Raw genomic sequence first — 27,074 nt, 5'->3', positions numbered from 1 at the left:
ATTCAGTGAAACCAAATCACATTGATTGAGACAAGTGACGTCACAGGCCTAGGCTACTAAACTACTGCGAGTGAAGAGCAAAATAATCCACTTGTTAATCTACAGTACATAACATGTTGGCAAAATGTTCTAATAAATGAGCCTACTAGACAAGATGATCATGAGCAGCATTTACCTCAACTTAGCTAACATTTCCCCAGCATAATTGTAGCCTACCAATATCCAAACGGAGATTCAGTGAAAAAACAAAATCTGACATTGATTTATCAAGACGAGTCCCCACGCTTGTCTGAAAGTAGCGTGATGGTGCTGTCCCAATTGACCACACAGGCGTAGGTTATTGTTTCAAATTTATTACAATGATTTGATGACTTTGGGAGTTTCAGTAAACAACAATTTGATACATGCCTTTAATTGCATTAATTTACTCTATTCCAATATTTTTGTCTTTCGGTGATATTTAGTCCCACAGTAATTCTTTATGGATCCATCCAGTTGTGGTTAAGAAAACACTGCATGCTTAGTGGTGGGCTATGCAAAGAGATGGGAGAAGAGACATGCCTCGCAAAGTTTAGAACTAGCAGGAGGATGGTTAACTGGCACTGCCTAGGAACCATCAAGAGCTTAAGAGCGTAGTTCGTGCCAATGCGGCCTCGGCATTAGGCCTACGGCTATGTTTCATACTAAGACATAGACAGAAGTTTACCGAAATGATTACTAAGTCGTTAGGCGGAAATACAAGTTTTGGCTTTGATACCGGCAATTCCTTTCAGATATAAGGAAAAGGCGGAAAAAAGTTGGTGGTATGGTAAAGTTGGCAGAAAAATGTCTTAGTATGAATGGGATAATACAGTGACTAAAATGGCACTGGCAATAAAGGCACTGGCAAACCTTGTGACTTCTATGGGCTTGTGTGTCAGGAGACAAGAAATAAACACCAGATGAACAGTTGTATTAGTAGAGGTGAGAGACATTCAATATTGACTCACGCAACATTCTTTTCTGGCACATAGAGCAACTGTGTCACAGCAGTTGTTGGATCCAAAATAGTAGTAATAGAACATCATACACTACATGACCAACGGTATGTGGACACCTGCTCGTCGAACATCTCATTCCAAAATCATGGGCATTAATATGGAGTTGGTCCTCCCTTTGCTACTATAACAGCCTCCATCCACTCTTCTGCGAAGGCTTTTCACTAGATGTTGGAAGATTGCTGCAGGGACTTGCTTCCATTCAGCCACAAGAGCATTAGTGAGGTCGGGCACTAATGTTGGGGGATTAGGCCTGGCTCGCAGTCAGCGTTCCAATTTATCCCAAAGGTTTTCGATGGGGTTGAGGTCAGGGCTCTGTGCAGGCCAGTCAAGTTCTTCCACACCGATCTCGACAAACCATTTCTGTATGGACCTCGCTTTGTGCACAGGGACATTGTCATGCTGAAACAGGAAAGAGCCTTCCTCAAACTGTTGCCTCAAAGTTGGAAGCACAGAATCGTCTAGAATGTTATTGTCTGCTGTAGCATTAAGATTTCCCTTCACTGGAACTAAGGTGCCTAGCCCAAACCATTATTCCTCCTCCACCAAACTTTACAGTTGGCACTAAGCATTGGGGCAGGTAGTGTTCTCCTGGCATCCGTCAAACCCAGATTTGTCCGTCGGACTGCCAGATGGTGAAGCGTGATTCATCACTCCAGAGAACGCGTTTCCACTGCTCCAGAGTCCAATGGCGGTGAGCTTTACACCACTCCAGCCGACGCTTGGCATTGCGCATGGTGATGTTAGGCTTGTGTGCGACTGCTCGGCCATGGAAACCCATTTCATGAAGCTCCCGACGAACAGTTATTGTGCTGATGTTCCTTCCAGAGGCAGTTTAGAACTTGGTAGTGAATGTTGCAACCGAGGACAGGCGATTTTTACGCGCTACATGCTTCAGCACTCGGCGGTCCCGTTCTGTGAGCTTGTGTGGCCTACTACTTCGCGGTGGAGCCGTTGTTGCTCCAAGACGTTTCCACGTCACAATAACAGCACTTACAGTTGACCGGGGTAGCTCTAGCAGGGCAGAAAATTGACGAACTGACTTGTTGGAAAGGTGGCATCCTATGACGGTGTCACGTTGAAAGTCACTGAGCTCTTCAATACGGGCCATTCTACTGCCAATGTTTGTCTATGGAGATTGCATGGCTGTGTGCTCAATTTTATATACCTGTCAGCAACGGGTGTGGCTGAAATAGCCTAATCCACTAATTTGAAGGGATGTCCACATACTTTTGGTAACAAGTCTCTTGTCTGTTTATTGCAACAATAAAACTAGACTACAGGCTACAGACCAAAACTGTGGTGTTGCTATTATGTTCCAAACATACATGTTGAATCATCAACAGTCAAATGCATTGACCATAATTATTTATCTTACGTCAATTTGCAGCCCCCAATGTTTCACAATACAGTTTTGTAAGCCAGTGGTTAAGCCCAATTCAAAACTGACTGCTTCACGACTGAGTGGTTTTCAAAAATGTTGCACAAAATGTGCTTCCCTATATTTGGAAATATTCCATTACAGAGACACGCCATGGCAGAACAGCAAACTGCTTTCAAGGTCTTTGCTGTTCCTGATTAAAATACATTGAATTGTGGGAGGAGTTAGTGGTTTCTCTGCTTCAAATGCGTTTTTTGGTGGCAAACACCTTTGATTTCCCACAGACATGGCAAGATAGAGCAAGGAATAAGGACTGTATGTGTTAGATCATCCATTCATCGTTCTTATTGTCAATAGGGAACATTGAAGTGTTGCATCACATTAATCACCATTATATGAACAACTTTGGGACTATGTTGTCTATATCTATGATTGTCTATATCTATGATTAATGTCATTACATAATAATGCCATTTTCATTTGTCTGCATGCAAAACTAATGCTACTTTGCATCACAGGTGGTGAATGGCTGGGGCGAACTGAGTAACTTCAGTATACTACTCTACACTACACACAATGTGAACCACAACCTTGAGTCAACCACTGTATCATTGCAACCCATTTCAATTTCATATGACTTTCCAGTGAAATGTCTTTTGGCTTCAAACTATAGCAATGGACATCCATAAGTGATCTGACTGTAGGGTTATTGTTGGAGGCTAGATGAAACTGGATGAGGGGGGAATTGCCACAAAGCCAACCGGGTGGACAGCTGGTTTAAAAGAAGGATAACGGACGAATGATGAGAGTTACTGGGTTAATCCTCTAGTTACCTACTGGCACAGAGACTGAGGGAGGGGTGAGGGTGGAAGATTGTGAGGTCTGAACAAACAAGACAAAGAGATAAGGAAAGCGCTAAGGGTCTAATTCCAAAGTGATAAAGGGTCTCTGCCGCCTCACATAAAGGGTATCCAATATTCAACTATAGTCTCCTAAAGAACACATAACGTTTGTAATTTGCAGTGTATATTTAACCGGCAAGCTGGTATTGGACAGAAAAGGGCTAATTGAGTTTGGAAGTGTGTAGGGATCTCTTCAACATATCTGAGACTACGGCCCACATCTTGACATCTCCTTTTTGCTTAGAATACAGTTGGACATTTTGGAGGCCTTTTGCAGACCAGATAACCACATAAGATAAATACATAAGGTCCTCTGACAAAACCCAGTCAATAGTGCTGGTCTTGATTACTAGTATGTGGTATTCTGTCACATTCCTCCAAGTATTACCTCTGGAGAGAATAACACTGCTTCTATTGAGCCCATTACACTAACAACAAGATCATTCAGGAAGTGTCACACGCACTTTCCACCAACCTCTTCCACAATCCAGTCAGAATGGGGCCAAATCTCAAATCTGATTAGCAAAGCCAGCCATTAATTATGTTGGTCAAATTTCAGAATAATCATAATCCAATGATCTCCTTATTATAAGTTTAGAGGAATTTTGGGTACTTATCAATCAAGCACCCAAATTCAGCCATTATGAAAATGCTGAGAGGTAGTAACCTACTCACTATTCACTTCAATATAGTCCTGATGGAATGAAACTGCAAACCAGTTTTGACTCATTTTTCAGAGCAAAAGCATGGTAAATCAATGGGACTGAAAATACATGAAGGATGGATGGATTGACTGTGGCCTGTGCTCATCTCTGAATGATAGGCTAACACTAGGCTAGCAAAAAGGCTCTCCCCCTCCAACACTGCTATCAGGAGCAGCATTGTACTCTCCCTTGAGCCATGGAAGGAAAATACTGTGACGTGGAAGTCAACCTACGATTGGCGCAGTCAGGATTTCAGTTGAGACTATGCGTTCCAGATTGACCATGTTGAACATGCAGAAGAGTAAACCAGCCAAGTACTTCCAATAAGAAAGCTAATCAGAGATTAAGGTTGCTGTAATTGGAAAGCCATCAACAACTTTAAAGGAGATGTAACTAATTCAGTTTGATAGGTTCTCTCTACTGCAGCACCAGCAATGGCAATTGCAGTTTTGCTAGTGCTCAGTTCTCTAGGTTCTGACACCAGCACTCTGGCTTCTGAATCAATGGTGATCTTAGTATATCAGATCTCCCGCATAACAAACAACTAAACCTTGCACAGCTGTTGCAACTGTAAGACTACTCTGCTATAGGGTGAATGACACACACATAGATGTCAAATGACCTCTGAAATGAAATTCTGCCTGTCGATACAATTATTTTGTTTACTGGCTTCAGCTAGCTCTCTCTTGCGGATATTGGCCTTTCACTGCCTATTATCCATTATCATTACCCTGTCTGCACATAACATTGATCATGTCTGAGGCTATTCATTCCTTTAAAGCACCATTAAATGTTTATAAAGACTTTCCGGGAGATTTCAGAAACAGCCCTAGAAATGCATTTCCTAGATAGGACGCAGTGAGACTCACTTCCATTTTCACTCTTTACATGACACAGGAAAATAATTCTCCCTAAGGACTGAGCAGAAGAGACGGTACTGAGCGTAAGCGTATGAAGTGTATCTACATTGAAACACATAAATGCCCCAAACTGGATTAACTTGTTGATTCATAAAATTGCAGGGAGGTCATGCCATTTTATTGTAATAGTCACCACTAGCCAGCCTCCGCCCAACACCCTGCCTTGAACTTAGTCATTGTTACTAGCCGGCTACTACCCAGTACTCTACCCTGCATCTTAGAGACGGTTGGCCTATGTACTGTACATAGTCATTGAACACTGGTCACTTTAATCATGTTTACTTTAATAATGTTTACATACTGTTTTACCCACTTCATATACAGTGAGCTCCATAATTCATTGGACAGTGACCATTTTTTTGTTATTTTGGTTCTGTACTCTAGCACTTTGAGTTTGAAAGGATACAATGACAATGAGGGTGAAGTGCAGACTGTCAGCTTTAATTTGAGGGTATTTTCATACATATCGGATGAACCGTTTACGAATTATAGAAGCTTTTGTACATGGTCCCCCCATTTTCGGGCATCAAAATCATTGGACAGTTAAACATAATGTAGAATAAAGTAATCATTGTTAATATTTGGTCGCATATCCTTTGCATGCAATGACTGCTTGAAGTCTGCGATGCATCGCCATCACCAGACGCTGGGTATCTTCCCTGGTGATGCTCTGCCAGGCCTGTACTGCAGCCATCTTCAGTTCCTGCTTGTTTCGGGGACTTATTGCCTTAAGTCTCCTCTTCAGCATGTAAAATGCATGTTCAATTGGATTCAGATCTGGTGATTGACTCGGCCAGTCAAGGTTTTTCCACTTTTTGGCCATCAAAAACCCCTTTGTTGCTCTAGCAGTATGTTTAGGGTCATTGTCTTGTTGCGTGATTAAGTGCCGTCCAATGAGTTTGGAGGCATTTGGTTTTATCTGAGCAGATAAAATATTTCTGTAGACTTCAGAATTCATTGTTCTACTTCTGTCTGCAGTCACATCATCGATGAAGACAAGTGAGCCTGTTCCACTGGCAGCCATACAGGCCCAAGCCATAACACCCCCTCCACCATGTTTCATGGATGAGGTGGTATGCTTTGGATCATGGGCATTTCTTTTTTTTCTCCACACTTTTGTCTTTCCATCACTCTGGTACATGTTAATCTTTGTCTCATCTGTCCACAATATTTTTTTCCAGAACTCTTGGGGTTCTTTTAGGTGCTTTTTAGCAAACTGTAATCTTGCCTTTCTGTTCTTCAGGCTTATCAGTGGTTTGCATCTTGTAGTGTACCCTCTGTAGTCCTGCTGGTGTAGTCTTCTGCGTATGGTAGACTTTGACACATCTACACCTGCATCCAGGAGAGTGTTTTTGATCTGTTGGGCTGTTATCAGGGGTTTTTTCTTCACCATAGAGAGTATTCTCCGGTCATCCACTACAGTAGTCTTCCTCTGTCTACCGGGTCTTTTGACATAATTGAGTTCACCGGTTGTTTTTTTCTTGTTAATGATGAACAAAACTGTTGACTTGGGCATGGCCAGGGTTTTTGCAATGTTCCTGAATGATTGATTTTCATTTCTGAGCCTTATGACGGCCAACTTCATTTGCATCGACACTGCTGTCTTCCTCATGTTGTCACACCCCAATAACAACCTCCAAAGGCAATAGCAACGTCTAGAATCATTACTATTCATCAACAGCTCTCCTGCATTCACTAACGACACAAATGAATACACCTGCCTAACGACACACATCTGTGAAGCCAATTTAACAAATACTTGTAGTACCTTAAAATGGGGGGACCATGTACAAAAGGTGCTGTCGTTTCTAAACGGTTCATCCGATATGTATGAAAATACCCTCAAATTAAAGCTGACAGTCTGCACTTCACGCTCATTGTCATTGTATCCTTTCAAACTCAAAGTGCTAGAGTACAGAACCAAAATAACAAAACAATGGTCACTGTCCAATGAATTATGGAGCTCACTGTATATATATATATATACTGTATTCTAGTCATCCTATATAACTGCTGTACATACCTTTCCTATTCACATACAGTATATATATATATACACAGTACCAGTCAAAAGTTTGGACACACCTACTCATTAAACAGTTTTCCTTTAATTTTACTATTTTCTACATTGTAGTGAAGACATCAAAACAATGAAATAACACATGGAATCATGTAGTAACCAAAAAAGTGTTAAACAAATCAAAATATATTTTAGATTTTAGATTCTTCAAAGTAGCCACCCTTTGCCTTGATAACAGCTTTGCACACTCTTGGCATTCTCTCAAACAGCTTCATGAGGAATGCTTTTCAAACAGTCTTGAAGGAGTTCCCACATTTACATTTTTAAATTTTTAGTCATTTAGCAGACGCTCTTATCCAGAGCGACTTACAGGAGCAATTAGGGTTAAGTGCCTTGCTCAAGGGCACATCGACAGATTTTTCACCTAGTCGGCTCGGGGATTAGAACCAGCGACCTTTCGGTTACTGGCACAACGCTCTTACCCACTAAGCTACCTGCCGCCCATATGCTGAGCACTTGTTGGCTGCTCTTCCTTCACTCTGCGGTCCAACTCATCCCAAACCATCTCAATTGGGTTGAGGTCGGGGGATTGTGGAGACCAGGTCATCTGATGCAGCACTCCATCACTCTCCTTCTTGGTCAAATAGCCCTTACACAGCCTGAAGGTGTGTTTTGGGTCATTGTCCTGTTGAAAAACAAATGGTAGTCCCACTAAGCGCAAACCAGATAGAATGGTGTATCGCTGCAGAATGCTGTGGTAGTCATGTTAGTTAAGTGTGCCTTGAATTCTAAATAAATCACAGACAGTGTCACCAGCAAAGCACCATCACACCTCCTCATCCATGCTTCATGGTAGGAACCACACATACAGAGATCATCCGTTCACCTACTCTGCGTCTCACAAAGACACGGCGGTTGGTACCAAAATTCTCAAATTTGAACTCCTCAGACCAAACGACAGATTTCCACCAGTCTAATGTCCATTGCTCGTGTTTCTTGGCCCAAGCAAGTCTCTTCTTCTTATTGGTGTTCTTTAGTAGTGGTTTCTTTGCAGCAATTCGACCATGAAGGCCTGATTCACGCAGTCTCCTCTGAACAGTTGATGTTAAGATGTGTCTGTTATTTGAACTCTTTGAAGCATTTATTTGGGCTAAAATTTCTGAAGTTGGTAACTCTAATGAACTTATCCCCTGCAGCAGAGGTAACTCTGGGTCTTCCTTTCCTGTGGCGGTCCTCATGAGAGCCAGTTTCATTATAGCACTTGATGGTTTTTTCGACTGCACTTGAAGAAACGTTCAAAGTTCTTGAAATTTTCCGGATTGACTGACCTTCATGTCTTAAAGTAATGATGGACTGTCGTTTCTCTTTGCTTATTTGAGCTGTTCTTGCCATAATATGGACTTGGTCTTTTACCAAATAGGGCTATCTTCTGTATACCCCCCCTACCTTGTCACAACACAACTGATTGGCTCAAATGCATTCCAGAAATTAAACATTTAACAAGGCACACTTCTTAATTGAAATGCATTCCAGGAGACTACCTCATGAAGCTGGTTGAGAGAATGCCAAGAGTGTGCAAAGCTGTCATCAAGGCAAAGGGTGACTACTTTGAAGAATCTCAAATATAAAATATATTTTGATTTGTTTAACACTTTTTGGTTCCTACATGATGTTATTTCATAGTTTTGATGTCTTCACTATTATTCTACAATGTAGAAAATCGTAAAAATAAAGAAAAACCCTGGAATGAGTAGGTGTGTCCAAACTTTTGACTGGTACTGTATATACACACACACACACACACACACACACACACACACACACACACACACACACACACACACACACACACACACACACACACACACACACACACACACACACACACACACACACACACACACACACACACACACACACACACACACACACACACACACACACACACACACACACACACACACACACACACACACAGTGCCTTCGGAAAGTACTCAGACCCCTTGACTTTTTCCAAATGTTGTTACGTTACAGCCTTACTCTAAAATTGATTAAAAATATATATATATATATATATATATATATATATCACCGATCTACACACAATACCCCATAAGGACAAAGCAAAAACAGGTTTTTATAACTTTTTGCAAATGTATGACAAAATAAAAATCAGAAATACATTATTTACATAAGTATTCAGACCCTTTGCTATGAGACTCGAAATTGAGCTCAGGTGCATCCGGTTTCCATTGATCATCCTTGAGATGTTTCTACAACTTGATTGGAGTCCACCTGTGGTAAATTCAATTGATTGGACATGATTTGGAAAGGCACATAACTGTCTATATAAAGTCCCACAGTTGACAGTGCATGTCAGAGCAAAAACCAAGCCATGAGGTCGAAGGAATTATCCGTAGAGCTCCGTAACAGGATTGTGTCGAGGCACAGATCTGGGCAAGGGTACCAAAACATTGCTGCAGCATTGAAGGTCCCCAAGAACACAGTGGCCTCAATCATTCTTAAATGGAAGACGTTTGGAACCACCAAGACTCTTCCTAGAGCTGGCCGCCCGGCCAAACTGAGCAATCGGGGAAGAAGGGCCTTGGTCAGGGAGGTGACCAAGAACCCGATGGTCTCTCTGAGAGAGCTCTAGAGTTCCGCTGTGGATATCGGAGAACCTTCCAGAAGGACAACCATCTCTGCAGCACTCCACCAATCAGGCCTTTATGGTAGAGTGGCCAGACGGAAGCCACTGCTCAGTAAAAGGCACATGACAGCCCGCTTGGAGTTTGCCAAAAGGCACCTAAAGACACTCAGACCATGAGAAACAAGATTCTCTTGTCTGATGAAACTTGGCCTGAATGCCAAGCGTCACATCTGGAGGAAACCCGGCACCATCCCTATGGTGAAGCATGGTGGAGGCAGCATCATGCTGTGGGGATGTTTTTCAGCGGTAGGGACTGGGAGACTAGTCAGGATTGAGGCAAAGATGAACGGAGCAAAGTACAGAGAGATCATTGATGAAAACCTGATCCAGAGCACTCAGGACCTCAGACTGGGGCCAAGGTTCACCTTCTAACAGGACAACGACCCTAAGCACACAGCCAAGAAAACGCAGGAGTGGCTTCAAGTCTCTGAATGTCCTTGAGTGGCCCAGCCAGAGCCCGGACTTGAACTCGATCGAACATCTCTCGAGAGACCTGAAAATAGCTGTGCAGCAACGCTCCCCATCCAACCTGACAGAGTTTGAGAGGATCTGCAGAGAAGAATGGGAGAAACTCCCCAAATACAGATGTGCCAAGCTTGTAGCGTCATACCCAAGAAGACTCGATGCTGTAATCGCTGCCAAAGGTGCTTCAATAAAGCACTGAGTAAAGGGTCTGAATACTTATGTAAATTTGATATTTCCGTTTTTATATATTTAATAAATTAGCACAAACAAAAACCTGTTTTTGCTTTGTCATTATGGGGTATTGTGTGTAGATTGATGAGGGAAAAAACTATTGAATCAATTTTAGAATAAGGCTGTAACGTAACAAAATGTGGGAAAAGTCAAGGGGTCTGAATACTTTCTGAAGGCAATGTATACCCATATATACATACACACACACGTATATATATATATATATATATATATATATATATATATATATATATTCCGGACTCGTTCTGATATTTCTTAATAATAATTGGATTTAATTTAATCTTGTACAATCCAGCCATTGTCTGGGTAAGAGAGGAGCGATAGCCAGGAAACAGCTCTTTGGCATGGATTCCTTATCTAGTCTGGTGAAAGACTTTACACGTACATGTGGGCTACATGACACGTTGTGTGCCTGTGTATGCAAAACATGCAATCAACTTGGGAGCCCAGTCGGGAAAATAATTATCCAGTAGCACTGTCTTGATTTCATTCTGGGTGCAAGTTGCCAACTTGCTCATTCAGCACACATTCACGCCAAGGGGTGTAAATATTAAATGCAAATAAACTCCTAGATGGACACGTGCATGTGTGAAGCTCTGTGTTGATCTCAAGGCAGACACATGTAAGCATAGTCCTGGATGACTGGGACTCTGACTTTCAATGTAATTGCACTGGCAGTTGTCCACGCAAAATGTATATCAATGTTATTGGTGGACAAATAACATGGCTCTTCCCACAGAAAGATCCTTATCCAAGCTTCATTCCACCTACAGTACGTCACTATCAGTCTGCCGGGATTCCCCCATGGCTCAAACCCAAAGAGTGAAGTAGTGATTTTATTTTCCTTTTTTTGGCAGGAGAAACACAGAAACTGCCTTCGTGCCAGAAAGACACTTTGATATGTGGGTTTTGGCAAAGGAACAGCTGCAAACGAGCCAACTCACTACACTTCCCCCTTCAATGGCTGGGAAACTACAGTAGTGGAGTAAAGAGGCAGGTAGTTGGCAACCAGTCACACACACACACATTTTGGGTTTGTGTGGTCACTGTGCAAGCAGTAATAGAAAACGACATACGATATTAAAATTATAGAAGACAACAGGTGTCAATTTACATTTTATAGTAACAAATATATCTGCGCAATAACAAGATGATGACAGTACAAAAGCATGATTATTTACATTTTACATTTTAGTCATTTAGCAGACGCTCTTATCCAGAGCGACTTACAGTTAGTGAGTGCATACATTTTCATACTGGCCCCCCGTGGGAAACGAACCCGCAACCCTGGCGTTGCAAGCGCCATGCTCTACCAACTGAGCTACAGGGGACATGATCACTACAAATAAAGCACTCAGTTCAAGCATACAGTATTTGGCGGTTGAAGATTTATCCTCCTTTTAAAACAAATACTCAATTCATTGGCCTTGTGGTTACTGTTCACTCTGATACTGTAGAGTTGACCCAGCTCTGAGCAGACTTATTCAAATTGATTACTAGTCTGTTATGAATATGTTATGCAAATATCACAAGATGTATGTAATACAGCAAAACTAAATGTGTATTTAGAGGATTGTCATCCTTTGTGATATGAAGTCACTAGAAACCAACTACACTGTAATTACACTGTAGATGTAAGATTGGATAGTAACAATATTTTACCCATGTAATTTCAATCGTTGTCACTATAGCTAAAACTGATATAAACTGAGCTACACTGAGATATAAACGTGTCTATAAAAACATACATTTCAACAGCAAACATAGGCCACATTTTTCTTCTTCATATTTTGCCAGTGTGTTCATAAACAACTAAGCTGTTATGTGAGTCTGTATTTCCACTGCACCTGGAAAAAGGAGACAGTCGCACAACGCTATAGCAGAGAACTATTGGATGGATGTTAAGCTCATAGCTTAGAAACATGATAGCTCAATTCAAATAGGTTTTAGCTATTGTAATGTATCGACAAGGATGAAGATGTTGTCACTGTTCTACAAATTGCCCTTGTTTGACTACTTTTATCAAATAAATGGACTGCAGATTGATGCTAGGAATGTTGTCAGCAAAAATATATAAATCCAGATGCAACAACAGGATTAGGGTCATGTGTTAGTGGAAATAGTGAATAATTATGTTATATCACCAAATTTATATTGAGTGTTCAAGACACAATGTACAGAATCTCTTTTTTGATATAATTCCTGACATATTCTGTAAAACAAAACTAAGTTTCATTCCATTAAACAAGAGTATGAAGGTCTCCAAGAGTTTTTTCACACAAAATAAATCACGAAATAAAAGGGAGGCACCAGGAATATTTTCCACAAAGGAAAAATCAGCTGACTCCCCAGCTTCCTAGAAAATGACATTATCTCTAGACTACACCATGTACAAATCATATGATAGATGATACATATCAAACCAAAAGTACTTGTTTGTTTCCGACTCACTATTTCAGTTACAGTTTTCACTTTGATGGAACTACAAAAGCGCTTCCTTAGTGAGCAGTTTGGGCTCTGAGCACATTCAAAACATAATTTCCTGTACACAACAAGTGGCCAGCAGTAACGTAAATTCTGCCTTAACAAGGCATGTTATTCATTAGACTGCCTTCATTATGCAAAGACCTTGGGCCTTTAAGATCTGAACTTGATCGCCTACCATACGTTTCTAATCCAAAGAGGTCCAATCACTGAGCAAATCCCCCTTTTCTTAACGAGGCCTCATTGCAGGCTAATAGGGAGAATGGCCCTCCATTGGAAGAGGAATGTGTATGGGATGCTGAGTTACAGTAGGCTTTAAATATGGACAGGCACAAAGTGAGCCACTATGGTTTCATAATTTGGCATGCTGTCCACACAGATTTCAAGTAGATATACTACCTTGGCTGGGTTTGATAGTGAGAAAAAAGACTGTGTTGATTGTTATTTGTCAGGCTAATACGAAATGAATACAACAAATCAAACAAACATCAACATTGCATGTGTGTGTTTGTTTGTTTTCTGGACTCTTTTTCCCAAGAGTATATTGTAAGTCAGACTCTGTAAACACACAATGAATGAAAGTCTTAGCAAGTTCTTCCTGAGTTTAACCCTGGTCAATCATATCCAATGAAATCACAAATGCCATGTTTACAAAAAAGAGACTTGTGATGAGGCTTTCTCAAAACCTTTACGGGCCAGAATCAATGTATTACCAGATTGGAACCATAGACACAGGCACCTTATGTCATGATGTAATAACAGTCAAAGAGATGACATTTGATTGTTGCAGATTTCGTTTCCCTCCATACTGCCAGACCCAACACCCTTTTTTGAGCACTTACGTAAGACTCCTCCTATCCCTTTGCTTTACTCTACTTATTCAAATTGGGCCATCTCAACATACAAGTTGGGCTGTCTAAACAAATATTGACATATACATGAATATACCACACAGATAAATATACATTATGCACTATGATTGATATACACATTTAATTTGTGTGTAGGCCTTCATTAACAATTTACAAGGCAAGGATGGCTTGTGCAAATTAACATTGGGGAAACACTGCTTGTGGTAGTACACTCTTAGAAAAAGGGGTTCCAAAAGGGTTCTTCAGCTGTCCCCACCTTTTGGTTCCAGGTAGAACACTTTTTGGTTTCATGTAGAACCCTCTGTGGAAAGGGTTCTACATGGAACTGAAAAGGGTTCTTTCTACCTGGAACCAAAGGGGTTCTACCTGGAACCAAAACTTGTTATTCAAAGGGTTCTCCTATGGGGACAGCCGAAGAAACCTTTTAGGTTCTAGATAGCACCTTTATTCCTAAGAGTGTAGTGTTTCCCCCTCACCGTTCATCTAAATGCTGCAACTTTTATGTATCTACAAAAAGTCAATTCAAAGGCCAAGAAAAACAGACCCGCAGTGCTGAAAGGGCCCAATTGATTCCATGCAATCTCATGTAATTTACCTGATAAATATAACAGGCCAATTGGTTTTTATATTTATATAACTTTCATGAAAGTGTTTTGTTTTCTATTTAAGTTGGCTTCAGGTCAGTTGTAAATATAGCTACCAAATCTGTTTGGAACTTCCCCATTTCCCAAAATAATGTGACCATCAGATAACACAGCACACTTTTTTATATTAGAAAGTATATGAGATAATGTACTTTATTATTTGCAAATGCAAAATCAACCAAAACTCTGGATAACTGCAGATGAAAAGGCCACATATCGAAGAGGGCATGTACATCACACATGGCAGCCTATGTATACGAATACATTAGGCTGTATCCGATTAGTCAAGTTGAATCAGACATGATATAAACATATCTTAATTCTATATATTTTTTTAACACTAGGCAGAATAAGCCTGGTGCTTATTTGTATAATTCCAAATCAAATCGAATGTGTGAGCCGCAATAACAGAAATAAAACTTACCAAATCAGCTTCCGTTTTGTTTTTGCACTCGGGAACAAACATGCCAGATTTCCCCAGAATCCACGGCGTTCTGGTGGTTATTGATTGTGTAGTTCATATATAGTAGTAAACTAATATCAATTGATTGTGATATTTCTATTCTGTTGTATGCATCTTATTCGATTTCAATGTATGGCCTTGATTCAGAGGTTACATTGTATCTTTGCCTAATCCAAGGCGTTCTCACCGTCGTAGAGTAAATTCATTGGTTGACAAACAGCAATCGAATGCAAATTCCTAACCTCTGAATCAGAGGGGGCCAACCTACCCCATTACAAAGGGAATGTCGGCAAATGTAGATATATGTGCTGTCAGTGTGGGGGGAAATGATTGCATTATAAACCGACTTTATACGTTTCATGTTGTTGAAATAACTAAGAGATGTTGAAACGTGTGTGCGTTCTATAACTCGAGGAATGCGTTAACCATTTTCTGCCTAAGCACACCTTGGCGTAGTCATGGTTGGAAACTTGGCAGATTGTCCCTTGACATTATAACGAAGACTACCTAACCCATGTAGAGCTTTTGGCGACGTTCCCTTAGGTAGTGATCATTTTAACCCTACAGCGGGTGGGTGGGTGGTGTCTACTGTATACTTAATATACAGCACGCAAAGTAAGCAAACCGAATGAAGAATTGAGTCCACGCCTCCTAATTATCGCTTATAAATTTAGCTTTTCCTTGGGGAATAAACCTACATTATTTAATTATTCTAATATTATTAATAATGATGATTATATTAACTATCATTAATGCATAACAATTAACGAGATAAATCTTGCGTTTCTTCATCAGATTTAGACTACTTGTCCTATCAATGGGTATGCATTTCAATCACCCAGCAAAGGTCAGCTACAATACAGCTACAGTATTTGTAATTATAAACACCAATTACTAAACTGAAGATAACTGCATGAGCTCTAATACATTAATTGAAATGATTGTATCATGAATTCATGTATCAAATTACTACTATTCTTCTTTAATTCATTAAAGAGTCAATACAGTACAATAATGGTCAAACTACTGACCATAACAACAATTAGTTGAGGTAGCCTATTTTAGCCCAGACTGCAATCCTGATAAGATTTGGCTACTCATTTAAACAAATGTGATGCTTGAGCAGAATTGCATTTCTGATTTAAGCAGCATAATGTGTTGATATCATTTATACTTTTAATCAGGTTAGGTGCCATATATGTTTTTCTTGCCATTGAAGGTGATATAATGGAGAATGTAGACCTTTGGCACACATTTATAAAAATCTTTGGTTTGCAGGTCTGTTTCACGAGTGTAGGCCTACTATATTTTATAGTCAAATATAGTAAAATGTCTAATTTTAAGAATGCTGAAGTGAGACAGGACTTAAAAGGGGCAATCTGCAGTTACTACATCCATTTTTGGGCTTATATATTGATATGTACCCATTAATTCTTGAAGAATATAGTTCAACTGTCGCACCCCATTAGAACCCAAAATATGAGCTTGTTTTACTCCAATGTTTGTAAACAAAGTAAATGTAAACAAACCTCATATAGCCTCAAAACATGGTTAAAACTATAATTTTGATATAATGGATAGTCATTCCTTGAATACATGGCTCTGTCTATGAATTTGAGAGTGGTTACATTTCTCCAGTTCTAACTGCTTATTGCCGCTTTAAGTCCATTTTCAGCACAAGTATTTTAATTGAAGCATAATTTCATTCTTACCAGTATCAACAATTTACCTATAATATATTTTGTGGCATTTAATAAATAAAAAACAAAAATAATTGATTGAAGTTTACTGAGGAAAACGTACGTTTCTTCTAACACATGAAAGAGGTTTTTTTTCATTTTTTTTTTTTTCCTAACACATTAAAGATACACTATGCAGAAATCTCTCCACCGTTTCCTGGTTGCTAAAATTCTATGCAGAAATCTCTCCACCGTTTCCTGGTTGCTAAAATTCTAATAGTTCGCCTAGTTTCAGTTTATGTGACAAAACAAGCAAGTACAGTGTAGAAAAACATTGTACCATCTAAACTGCTGTGAAATATATTTTCCATAACCAAAAATATTGTATTTTCAGCTGTTTGAAACTAGTGTACAAAACCAAAAGTAAAAGATGCAATAACAAAACTTTAAAACAGTAAGCATAGAAATAGCACACATAAAACAGATCTTCCGTTTCTTAGACTTGCTTTCAATGAGAATGTCAGATCTACAACTCATATTTCTATGTGAATTTTGTCAGGTCTCCCAAAAAGTTACATATTTGCAGCGTTACTAACATCATCCATTCCTAACATCAGGCTGCCATCTAGTGGATAGATTCATGAATCATGGCAACTCTCAAAATAAAATACACTATCTTGCAAGCAATTTACTGTAGCATTTTACATCTACATTTACGTCATTTAGCAAATAGGTTACAAATAGGTGCATTCACCTTATAGCCAGTGGGATAACCACTTTACAATGTTTTTCTTTTATTATTTTTTTTAATTTAAATATTATTATTATTATTTTTATTAATTTTTTTTGGGGGGTAGAAGGATTACTTTATCCTATCCCAGGTGTTCCTTAAAGAGGTGGGGTTTCAAATGTCTCCGGAAGGTGGTGAGTGACTCTGCTGTCCTGGCGTCGTGAGGGAGCTTGTTCCACCATTGGGGGTGCCAGAGCAGCGAACAGTTTTGACTGGGCTGAGCGGGAACTATGCTTCCGCAGAGGTAGGGAGCCAGCAGGCCAGAGGTGGATGAACACAGTGCCCTCGTTTGGGTGTAGGGACTGATCAGAGCCTGAAGGTACGGAGGTGCCGTTCCCCTCACAGCTCCGTAGGCAAGCACCATGGTCTTGTAGCAGATGCGAGCTTCAACTGGAAGCCAGTGGAGGTGTGCGGAGGAGCGGGGGTGACGTGAGAGAACTTGGGAAGGTTGAACACCAGACGGGCTGTGGCATTCTGGATGAGTTGTAGGGGTTTAATGGCACAGGCAGGGAGCCCAGCCAACAGCGAGTTGCAGTAATCCAGACGGGAGATGACAAGTGCCTGGATTAGGACCTGTGCCGCTTCCTGTGTAAGGCAGGGTCGTACTCTCCGAATGTTGTAGAGCATGAACCTACAGGATCGGGTCACCGCCTTGATGTTAGCGGAGAACGACAGGGTGTTGTCCAGGGTCACGCCAAGGCTCTTCACACTCTGGGAGGAGGACACAACGGAGTTGTCAACCGTGATGGCGAGATCATGGAACGGGCAGTCCTTCCCCGGGAGGAAGAGCAGCTCCGTCTTGCCGAGGTTCAGCTTGAGGTGGTGATCCGTCATCCATACTGATATGTCTGCCAGACATGCAGAGATGCGATTCGCCACCTGGTTATCAGAAGGGGGAAAGGAGAAGATTAGTTGTGTGTCGTCAGCGTAGCAATGATAGGAGAGGCCATGTGAGGATATGACAGAGCCAAGTGACTTGGTGTATAGCGAGAATAGGAGAGGGCCTAGAACTGAGCCCTGGGGGACACCAGTGGTGAGAGCACGTGGTGCGGAGACAGCTTTCGCCACGCCACTTGGTAGGAGCGACCGGTCAGGTAGGACGCAATCCAAGAGTGAGCCGCGCCGGAGATGCCCAGCTCGGAGAGGGTGGAGAGGAGGATCTGATGGTTCACAGTATCAAAGGCAGCAGACAGGTCTAGAAGGACAAGAGCAGAGGAGAGAGAGTTAGCTTTAGCAGTGCGGAGAGCCTCCGTGACACAGAGAAGAGCAGTCTCAGTTGAATGACCAGTCTTGAAACCTGACTGGTTTGGATCAAGAAGGTCATTCTGAGAGAGATAGCAAGAGAGTTGGCTAAAGACGGCACGCTCAATAGTTTTGGAGAGAAAAGAAAGAAGGGATACTGGTCTGTAGTTGTTGACATCAGAGGGATCGAGTGTTGGTTTTTTGAGAAGGGGTGCAACTCTCGCTCTCTTGTAGCAGAAAGGGAAAGGGGGTAGAACTGTTGACAACGTTGCAAAACAACTGACATTTTCACTATCATAAAACATTGTGTCATTTACCATGCACATATAGGCCTATGCTAAATGTCTGATTTATTTCCGCACGGCAAACAGGAGCAAATACCGCCAGTAATTGCCCAACTGTAACGGGCGTGACTGTGCACCAGGCACACGCACAGACAGGAGTCAACCTGTGCCGAGCACATACCACTTTGTCCTCTGACTTGCAAAATGCCCTTTTGGATGGTGGTATAATAAAACATTTTTGTATAAAGTTGTATCATTGTTGTTCTGAACCGTCGAGTGTGTTTAGCTAGCTACCTAGTTTAAATATCAACAGTACTGCCACAGCACCATAACATTTGATTAACACTTGATAACAGTTGATTTACATCATCATCAATATTCGGTCTGATTGGCTGATATGCGCAGCAGAGGCAGAAAGACAGAGTGGAGCGGCAGCATCAAAGACCTTCGCTCCGACCCAACTCCATCCCTTCCTCAGTCGGAAGCAGCAACACAGGTAGTCTAGCTAACCAACATATACTAAAATATCCACACAAGCCACTAGCCAGCCAGCCATATATCTTGAGTTAGAAGATTATGAATATTAGATTATGAAGTTATTATTTAAGAGCATTGAAGATGATTCACTATCACCTACCCTCTGAAAAAGGTCTGTGCACAGCCCTGCTGTGCACGTATGGCTCCAAGCTAAAACATAGTATGGTTTAAGTAGTTCCTGAAATACTGTCTGAATCAATGGTTAAATAACCACCTAATTTAAGAGTAATTGAACACTTGAATTAACATTTATTACAATTGTCTATTCAGACATGGCTATCAGCATTATTTTTCAGTAAGGATTACACAACCAATTGCTTAGAAATAGGAGAAAAGTGTACATTTACAAGCTACACTACTATATTACCATTGTTGATTATTTTCCTACACATACTGAAATTACTTAAGATATATATATATATATATATATATATATATATATATATATATATACATATATATATATATATATATATATATATATATATATATATATATATATATATATATATATATACATATATATATACATATATATACAGTTGAAGTCGGAAGATTACATACACTTAGGTTGGAGTCATTAAAACTCATTTTTCAACCACTCCACAAATGTATTGTTAACAAACTAAAGTTTTGGCAAGTCGGTTAGGACATCTACTTTGTGCATGACACAAGTAATTTTTCCAACAATTGTTTACAAACAGATTATTTCACTTATAATTCACTAAATCCCAATTCCAGTGGGTCAGAAGTTTACATACACTAAGTTGACTGTGCCTTTAAACAGCTTGGAAAATTCCAGAAAATGATGTCATGGCTTTAGAAGCTTCTGGTAGGCTAATTGACATATTTTGAATCAATTGGAGGTGTACCTGTGGATGTATTTCAAGGCCTACCTTCAAACTCAGTGCCTCTTTGCTTGGGAAAATCACAAGAAATCAGCCAAGACCTCAGAAAAAAAATTGTAGACCTCCACAAGTCTGGTTCATCCTTGGGAGCAATTTCCAAATGCCTGAAGCTACCACATTCATCTCTACAAACAATAGTAAGCAAGTATAAACACCATGGGACCACGCAGCAGTCATACCGCTCAGGAAGGAGACGCGTTCTGTCTCCTAGAGATGAACGTACTTTGGTGCGAAAAGTGCAAATCAATCCCAGAACAACAGCAAATGACGTTGTGAAGATGCTGGAGGAAATAGGTACAAAAGTATCTATATCCACAGTAAAACGAGTCATATATCGACATAACCTGAAAGGCCGCTCAGCAATGAAGAAGCCACTGCTCCAAAACCTGCCATAAAAAAGCCAGACTACGGTTTGCAACTGCACATGAGGACAAAGATCGTACTTTTTGAAGAAATGTCCTCTGGTCTGATGAAACAAAAATAGAACTGTTTGGCCATAATCACCATCGTTATGTTTGGAGGATAAAGGGGGTCGCTTGCAAGCCGAAGAACACCATCCCAACCGTGAAGCACGGGGGTGGCAGCATCATGCTGTGGGGGTGCTTTGCTGCAGGAGGGACTGGTGCACTTCACAAAATAGATGGCATCATGAGGAAGGAAAATTATGTGGATATTGAAGCAACATCTCAAGACATTGGTCAGGAAGTTAAAGCTTGGTCGCAAATGAGTCTTCCAAATGGACAATGACCCCAAGCATACTTCCAAAGTTGTGGCAAAATGGCTTAAGGACAACAAAGTCAAGGTATTGAAGTGGCCATCACAAAGTCCTGACCTCAAGCCTATAGAAAATGTGTGGGCAGAACTGTAAAAGCGTGTGCGAGCAAGGAGGCCTACAAACCTGACTCAGTTACTCCAGCTCTGTCAGGAGGAATGGGACAAAATTCACCCAACTTATTGTGGGAAGCTTGTGGGAGGCTACCCAAAACGTTTGACCCAAGTTAAACAATTTAAAGGCAATGCTACCAAATACTAATTGAGTGTATGTAAACTTCTGACCCACTGGGAATGTGATGAAAGAAATAAAAGCTGAAATAAATAATTCTCTCTACTATTATTCTGACATTTCACATTCTTAAAATAAAGTGTTGATCCTAACTGACCTAAAACAGGGAATTTTAACTAGGATTAAATGTCAGGAATTGTGAAAAACTGAGTTTAAATGTATTTGGCTAAGGTGTATGTAAACTTCCGACTTCAACTGTAAATAACACACACACACACACACACACACACACACACACACACACACACACACACACACACACACACACACATTCTTGCATCAAACAAGTATTGAAAGAAATAACCATTCATATCAAATCAAATTTTATTTGTCGCATACACGTGTTTAGCAGATGTTATAGTGGGTGTAGCGAAATGCTTGTGCTTCTAGCTCCGACAGTGCAGTAATATCTAACAAGTAATATCTAACAATTTCACAACATATACTTAATACACACAAAACTAGTAAGGAATGGAATTTAAGAAAATATACATATATGGACAAGCAATGACAGAGCGGCATGTACTAAGATACAGTAGAATATTATAGAATATAATGCAGTATATACATATGAAATGAGTAGTGCAAGATATGTAAACATTATTAAAGTGACTGTAAACATTATTAAAGTGACTAGTGTTCCATTTCTTAAAGTGGCCAGTGATTTCAATAGGCAGCAGCAGCCTCTAATGTGCTAGTGATGGCTATTTAACAGTCTGATGGCCTTGAGATAGAAGCTGTTTTTCATTCTCTCGGTCCCAGCTTTGATGCACCTGTACTGACCTTGCCTTCTGGATGATAGCGGCATGAACAGGCAGTGGTCGGGTGGTTGATGTCCTTGATTATCTTTTTGGCCTTCCTGTGACATCGGGTGCTGTATGTGTCTTGGAGGGCGGTTAGTTTGCCCCCGATAATGCGTTCGGCAGACCGCACCACCCCTGGAGAGCCCTGCGATTGCGGGCAGTGTAGTTGCCGTACCAGGTGGTGATACAGCCCGAAAGGATGCTCTCAATTGTGCATCTGTAAAAGTTTGTGAGGGTTTTAGGTGCCAAGCCGAATTTATTCAGCCTCCTGAGGTTGAAGAGGCTCTGTTGCGCCTTCTTCACCACAATGTCTGCGTGGGTGGACCATTGCAGTTTGTCGGTGATGTGTACGCCAAGGAACTTGAAGCTTTCCACCTTCTCCACTGCGGTCCCGTCGATGTGGATGGGGGGTGCACCCGCTGCTGTTTCCTGAAGTCCACGATCATCTCCTTTGTTTTGTTGACGTTGAGTGAGAGGTTATTTTCCTGGCACCACACTCCCAGAGCCCTCACCTCCTCCCTGTAGGCGGTCTCGTCATTCCAAAGTTTCCTAAGAGCTAGTCGCGAGGCCGCCATCTTCGTCGGCGCAAGGTATTTTGTCACTGTATAAAGCTTTGAGAGAATAAATTGAAACATAAGTTCTTATCCTATATCATTGGCACACATTGAACATTAATGTTGGAGCTCAATATTTACACCACCGCTAGTAACAAACAAGTGACAAAGTTGTATGACTGTAAGTCGCTTTGGATAAAAGCGTCTGCTAAATGGCATATTATTATTATTATTATTTGTAAAAGTGGCACCACTACATATTGTAGAGGGTTGTTGGTTGTAATATTCAAAAGAACTTCAGCTTCTAGTATGCATAAATTAGTTGTGAAATCACAAAAGATAATCATAGTGAGTGGTTGAAAGTCTGAGAAACAGAATGTGTACACACAAGCGCGCAACAAACTTTGGTCAAGTTTCTTCATACCATTTTTGATAGTACAAATAAAGTTAGGGATCCTGGATGGATGCTTTCAAAAGCTCATTAGTATAAATACATACATAAATATGTAGAAACTTATTACATGCATTCGTAAGGCATAACTACTAGTCCAGAGGTGATTTATGCTAGGAAAGTATGCCTGAGAGGCAAAGCACAGAGCAGGTTTGCTGTCAAGTAATGTTGTGTTATATTAACTCATTGGTACTGTACACAAATCGGTACAATACCTTTTGATTAGACATTCCAAACAAAATGTCAGTGGAGAAATTCTATGAAGCAGCTGTACAGTGCCTTCAGAAAGTATTCACACCCCTTGACTTTTTCCACATTTTGTTGTGTTACAGCCTGAATTTAAAATTTATTAAATTGAGATATTTGTCACTGGCCTACACACAATACCCCATAATGTCAAAGGGGAATTATGTTTTATGTTTGAGTCAATAAGTATTCAACCCCTTTGTTATGGCAAGCCTAAATAAGTTCAGGAGTAAACATTTGCTTAGAAAGTCACATAATAAGTTGCATGGACTAATAATAATAATGTTTAACATGATTCTTAATATGATCTCATTCTCTGTACCTCACACATACAATTACAGTGCATTCGGAAAGTATTCAGACCTCTTGACTTTTTCCACATTTTGTTATGTTACAGCCTTATTGGCGGTCCTCTGTAGCTCAGCTGGTAGAGCACGGCGCTTGTAACGCCAAGGTAGTGGGTTCGATCCCCGGGACCACCCATACACAAAAAAAATGTATGCACGCATGACTGTAAGTCGCTTTGGATAAAAGCGTCTGCTAAATGGCATATTATTATTATTATTATTATTATTCTAAAATGGATAAAAATGTTTTTTTCCCCTCATCAATCTACACACAATACCCCATAATGACAAAAAAACTAAAGGACCTTATTTACATACGTATTCAGACCCTTTGCTATGAGACTCAAAATTGAGCTCAGGTGCATCCAGTTTCCATTGATCATCCTTGAGATGTTTCTACAACTTGACTGGAGTCCACCTGTGGTAAATTCAATTGATTGGACATGATTTGGAAAGGCACACGCCTGTCTATATAAGGTCCCACAGTTGACAGTGCATGTCAGAGCAAAAACCAAGCCATGAGGTCGAAGGAATTGTCCGTAGTGCTCCGAGACAGGATTGTGTCGAGGCACAGATCAGGGGAAGGGTACCAAACAATTTCTGCAGCACTGAAGGTCCCCAAGAACACAGTGGCCTCCATCATTCTTAAACTGAAGAAGTTTGGAACCACCAAGACTCTTCCTAGAGCTGGCTGCCTGACCAAACTGCGCAATCGGGGGAGAAGGGCCTTGGTCAGGGAGGTGACCAAGAACCCGATGGTCTCTCTGACAGAGCTCCAGAGTTCCTCTGTGGAGATGGGAGAACCTTCCAGAAGGACAACCATCTCTGCAGCACTCCACCAATCAGGCCTTTATGGTAGAGTGGCCAGACGGAAGCCACTACTCAGTAAGTTGGGGTAAGGGAGGGGTAGAATGATTATTTTATCCTATCCCAGGTATTCCTTAAAATTGGTGGGGTTTCAAATGTCTCCGGAAGGTGGTGAGTGACTCCGCTGTCCTTGCGTCGTGGGGGAGCTTGTTCCACCATTGGGGTGCCAGAGCAGCGAACAGTTTTGACTGGGCTGAGCGGGAACTGTGCTTTCGCAGAGGTAGGGCGGCCAGCAGGCCAGAGGTGAATGAACACAATGCCCTAATTTGGGTTTAGGGACTGATCAGAGCCTGAAGGTACAGAGGTGCCGTTCCCCTCACAGCTCCGTAGGCAAGCACCATGGTCTTGTAGCAGATGCGGGCTTCAACTGGAAGCCAGTGGAGTGTTCGGAGGAGCGGGGTGACGTGAGAGAACTTGGGAAGGTTGAACACCAGACCGGCTGCAGCGTTCTGGATGAGTTGTAGGGGTTTAATGGCACAGGCAGGGAGCCCAGCCAACGGGAGATGACAAGTGCCTGGATTAGGACCTGTGCCGCTTCCTGTGTAAGGTAGGGTCGTACTCTGCGAATGTTGTAGAGCATTAACCTACAGGATCAGGTCACCGCTTTGATGTTAGCGGAGAACGACAGGGTGTTGTCCAGGGTCGCGCCAATGTTCTTTGCACTCTGGGAGGAGGACACAACGGAGTTGTCAACCATGATGGCGAGATCATGGAGCGGGCAGTCCTTCCCCGGGAGGAAGAGCAGCTCCGTCTTGTCGAGGTTCAGCTTGAGGTGGTGATCCGTCATCCCCACTGATATGTCTGCCAGACATGCAGAGATGCGATTTGCCACCTGGTTATCAGAAGGGGGAAACGAGAAGATTAATTGTGTGTCGTCTGCGTAGCAATGATAGGAGAGACCATATGAGGATATGACAGAACCAAGTGACTTGGTGTATAGAGAGAATAGGAGAGGGCCTAGAACTGAGCCCTGGGGGACACCAGTGGTGAGAGCACGTGGTGCGGAGACAGATTCTCGCCACGCCACCTGGTAGGAGCGACCTGTGAGGTAGGACACAATCCAAGAGTGAGCCGCGCCGGAGATGCCCAACTCGGAGAGGGTGGACAGAAGTATTGATGGTTCACAGTATCAAAGGCAGCAGATAGGTCTAGAAGGATGAGAGCAGAGGAGAGAGAGTTAGCTTTAGCAGTGCGGAGAGCCTCCGTGACACAGAGAAGAGCAGTCTCAGTTGAATGACCAGTCTTGAAACCTGACTGGTTTGGATCAAGAAGGTCATTCTGAGAGAGATAGCAAGAGAGTTGGCTAAAGACGGCACGCTCAAGAGTTTTGGAGAGAAAAGAAAGAAGGGATACTGGTCTGTAGTTGTTGACATCGAAGGGATCGAGTGTAAGTTTTTTGAGAAGGGGTGCAACTCTTGCTCTCTTGAAGACGGAAGGGACATAGCCAGTGGTCAAGGATGAGTTGATGAGCGAGGTGAGGTAAGGGAGAAGGTCTCCGGAAATGGTCTGGAGAAGAGAGGAGGGGATAGGGTCAAGCGGGCAGGTTGTTGGGCTGCCGGCCGTCACAAGTCGCAAGATTTCATCTGGAGAGAGAGGGGAGAAAGAAGTCAAAGCATAGGATAGGGCAGTGTGAGCAGGACCAGCGGTGTCATTTGACTTAATAAATGAGGATCGGATGTCGTCAACCTTCTTTTCAAAATGGTTGACGATGTCATCCACAGAGAGGGAGGAGGGATGGGGAGGAGGAGGAGGATTCAGCAGGGAGGAGAAGGTGGCAAAGAGCTTCCTAGGGTTAGAGGCAGAGACTTGAAATTTAGAGTGGTAGAAAGTGGCTTTAGCAGCAGAAACAGAGGTGAAAATGTAGAGAGGAGGGAGTGAAGATGACAGGTCGGCAGGGAGTCTAGTTTTCCTCCATTTCCGCTCAGCTGCCCGGAGCTATGTTCTGTGAGCTCACAATGAGTCGTCAAGCCACGGAGCAAGAGTGGAGGACCGAGCCGGCCGGGAGGATAGGGGACATAGAGAGTCAAAAGATGCAGAAAGGGAGGAGAGGAGGGTTGAGGAGGCAGAATCAGGAGATTGGAGGGAGAAGGATTGAGCAGAGGGAAGAGATGATAGGGTGGAAGAGGAGAGGGTAGCGGGAGAGAGAGAGCGAAGGTCGCGACGACACATTGCCATCTGAGTAGGGGCAGAGTGAGTAGTGTTGGAGGAGAGCGAGAGAGAAAAGGATACAAAGTAGTGGTCGGAGACTTGGAGGGGAGTTGCAATGAGATTAGTAGAAGAACAGCATCTAGTAAAGATGAGGTCAAGCGTATTGCCTGCTGGCTAACCTCGATAGTTTTTCTATATTACACCTTTGTCTTTGATACCAAGACAACTATGTAGCTAGCTAACTTTACACTAATCAAATCGTTCCGTTGAAATGTATTTAGTTGCTACAGTTCTGCTAGCT

General features: G+C 41.7%; 1 protein-coding gene across 1 annotated transcript in view; it reads right to left on the bottom strand.

The window, feature by feature from the left end:
• LOC121533650 (AT-rich interactive domain-containing protein 3A-like) overlaps positions 1-15,060 on the bottom strand; it is a 47,002-nt gene extending 31,942 nt beyond the window's left edge. Inside the window, exon 1 of the mRNA XM_041839773.2 lies at positions 14,816-15,060. The gene's annotated coding sequence lies outside the window, so the exon portion shown is untranslated. The remainder of the gene's footprint in view (positions 1-14,815) is intronic.
• Between the last annotated feature and the right edge of the window lie 12,014 nt (positions 15,061-27,074).

Source organism: Coregonus clupeaformis, chromosome 20 (assembly GCF_020615455.1).
Source record: "Coregonus clupeaformis isolate EN_2021a chromosome 20, ASM2061545v1, whole genome shotgun sequence".
NCBI classification, from domain to species: Eukaryota; Metazoa; Chordata; class Actinopteri; order Salmoniformes; family Salmonidae; genus Coregonus; species Coregonus clupeaformis.
Note: the sequence above shows the minus strand (reverse complement) of the source record. Positions and strands in the feature narration are given on the sequence as shown.